Raw genomic sequence first — 3,434 nt, forward strand, 5'->3', positions numbered from 1 at the left:
TTTTGAGGTGGAGTTTTTGCTCTGTTGCCCAGGCTGGAGTGCAATGGTGCAATCTCGGCTCACAGCAACCTCTGCCTCCTAGGTTCATGCAATTCTCATGCCTCAGCCTCCCGAGTAGCTGGCATTACAGGTGCCCACCACCATGCCCGGCTAATTTCTTTTATTTATTTTTTTCTTTTTTTGAGATGGGGTTTCACTCTTGTTGCCCAGGCTGGAGTGTAGTGGCGCAATCTTGGCTCAACACAACCTCCGCCTCCTGGGTTCAAGTGATCCTCCTGCCTCAGCCTCCCGAGTAGCTGAATTACAGGCATGCACCGTCACCCGGCTAATTTTTGTATTTTTAGTAGAGACGAGGTTTCACCATATTGGCCAGACTGGTCTTGAACTCCTGACCTCAGGTGATCCACCTGCCTCGGCCTCCCAAAGTGCTAGGATTACAGGTGTGAGCCCCCGCACGTGGCCGGAATCTACTTTTAACTTGGACTAGTGTAACTCCTTCATGCAACAAACTGAAAAGAGTCATGTTGTCTACTCTTGAAGTTCCTAATTTAAACAAAGGTCAAGGAGTAGGCACCTGATAGTATCAAGCCTGAACTGAAGCAATAACGTGATGTTTCACCCAAGCCCAGAGTCCTAAGATCATAGACGACTAGGCTAAGTCTGGCCAGAAGTTCCTTGGCTCCCTCTGCAGTTTCCTGCACTAAGAGAATGTCACCACCTGCAGACAGCAACAGCGGCAGTACCACTAGAGGGAGCCTTTGGTGTTAAAAGAAAGATCCCCTGATATTTCCAACCCAACCAAGGGGGCAGAGCTGAGAGACTACCTTCCCTTTGGTTAGGTGATAGGATATCTGGCTTGCCAAAAAGGTTTTTTTTTGATACGGAGTTTTGCTCTGTCGCCAGGTTGGAGCGCAGTGGCACAGTCTCGGCTCACTGCAACCCCCACCTCCCGGGTTCAAGCGATTCTTCCGCCTCAGCATCCCGAGTAGCTGGGACTACAGGTGCGTGCCAAACACCCGGCTAATTTTTGTATTTTTAGTAGAGACGGGGTTTCACCATGTTGGCCAGGATGGTCTCGATTTCTGGACCTCGTGATCCACCCTCCTCGGCTTCCCAAAGTGCTGGGATTACAGGCGTGAGCCACCGCGCCCGGTCTCACAAAGGTCTTTTTAACCAGACATATCCTAGGTAAGGGATGTCCAAACACCAGAATGTGAGGCCAACCTTCTATCAGACTTAAACTTTTGGCAAGGAAACAAATCTGAAACTGATGTATCAGTCATGTAGCTAGCTATAGAACTTTCAACTAAATAGCAGCAGCTGCCCAATGCCATGTAAACTAACAAACTGGTTTTTGGTTTTTTTCCTCTTCGGTTTTAATGTTATGTGTTATTTATTAGTTTGTTTATTGATTTCAAGACAAGGTCTCTCTATGTTGCTCAGGCTGGTCTCAAACTCCTGGGTTCAAGTGATCCTCCCACCTCAGCACCCCAAAGTGCTGGGATTACAGGTGACAGCCACCACACCCAGCCATAATGTATTTAAAGTCTTATTTAAATAAACTTGTTTTCAGAAACATCTGAAAAAAATAAATAAAATAAAAGTGTCACCTTACAATAAGTTTTAATATCTAGTAGAGCTAGATTTTTCTCTGTTAAACTTATTTTTACAAATTCCTAGACATTCTTGCATATTTCCACGTGGATGAATCTTTAAGATGATTTTGTCAGCTATCCAAAAGGTACTGTGGAGTTTTAAAATCACAATTGTGATAAATTAATTTGGGAATAATTAATACTTTTGCAAAATTCAACCCTTTGATGTCCTTCTGGATTAATTTTAGTCTCCTTTATATAGCTGTTACACAATTTCTTCATTAAAATCGTATTTATGAGTCACCTATAATGTGCAAGGCACTGTTTATTCTTGTATGCTGGACATACAAAAATATGTCCCTGTTTTCATGTGGTTTACAATCTAGCTGGGGAGTGAGACAACATTTTTAAAAACACATATAATATGGGCCGGGCGCAGCGGCTCATGCCTGTAATGCCAGCACTTTGGGAGGCCGAGGCAGGCAGATCATGAGGTCAAGAGATAGAGACCATTCTGGCCAACATGGTGAAACCCTGTCTCTACTAAAAATACAAAAATTAGCCAGCTGTGGTGGCACACAGGCCAGCACAATATCACACCTGTAGTCCCAGCTGCTTGAGAGGCTGAGGTAGGAGAATCGCTCGAACCCGGGAGGCAGAGGTTGCAGTGAGCTGAGATCGTGCCACTGCACTCCAGCCTGAGACTCCATCTCAAAAATAATAATAATAATAAATAAAAATTTAAAAATAAAAATATAATATGACAATTGGTGACAAGTGTTATAAGGAATATAAACCTGGGTAAGAGCATAAAGAATAAAAGGAAAGGAATGCTATGTTACATAGGCTGATCAGGGAAGGTTTTTCTGTTAGGTAAAACTTTAGCAAAAACTTAAAGAAGGTGAATGAGTTAGCCATGAGGCTATCAAGGTAAAGAGCATTGTAGGCAGTAAGTACAAAGCCCTAAGGCTCAAGAAGGACTGCCTTGTTTGAGGAACAACAGGAAGCTGGTGTGACTGAAGTAGAGAGATAAGATCTGAGTGATGACCAGGGACCAGGTTATATAAGTCCTTGTAGGTCATGGGAACAATTTTGGATTTTATTCCGAGTAGTTTTAAAAGGCACTGGGAGGTTTGAAACTAAGAAGTGACGTGTCTGATTTATTCTTTTAAAGGATCACTGTCACATCTATGAGGAGAATAGAATGGCGAAGGTGGAAGTTGGGAACTCAGTTAAATCCAGGAGCTAGATGACGGTAGCTTGGGCCAGGGTGCTGGTGAGGGTAATTTGTGCTCAGAACAGAAAGAAGTGAGCTAGGGCTTCTTCCACCCATAGGCATTTACCAAACCAAAGGTGTTCCTTAAGTGAGAGGGACACCTGAGACAGTGAATTAGTGACCTGCAGCCACCAGGAAAATAGACCCTAGACTCTGGGTAATCTCTCTTTCTCTCTCTCAGTCTCTCAATCTCTCTCTCTCTCTCTCTCTCTCTCACACACACACACACACACACACACAGACACACACACACAAAACCAGGATTCTCTCATTGTCTTTGCCTCTGGGGTCATTTGCCCACCCCAGGAAACAACTGATAGGCAAACAGTGCTTTGGGGTAGACACTGAGAACTGAATAAAGCAGTTGAAGGTGTGCAGCAGCCAAAGGGGACTCCTAGTGCAATTTACACTCTCTTGTGCAGACAGAACTCAAAGGACTACACTCTGGAATATGGAAGTAGAAAAATCCTCAGGCTTTGTTTCCGGACCACTAATGCCTTCAGGTGAGTCATGACTAAGCAAGCTGCGAGAGAGGCCAGAAACCCAGAGAGGTTAGCATAGCA

Source organism: Cebus imitator, unplaced genomic scaffold (genome assembly GCF_001604975.1).
Source record: "Cebus imitator isolate Cc_AM_T3 unplaced genomic scaffold, Cebus_imitator-1.0 Scaffold232, whole genome shotgun sequence".
NCBI classification, from domain to species: Eukaryota; Metazoa; Chordata; class Mammalia; order Primates; family Cebidae; genus Cebus; species Cebus imitator.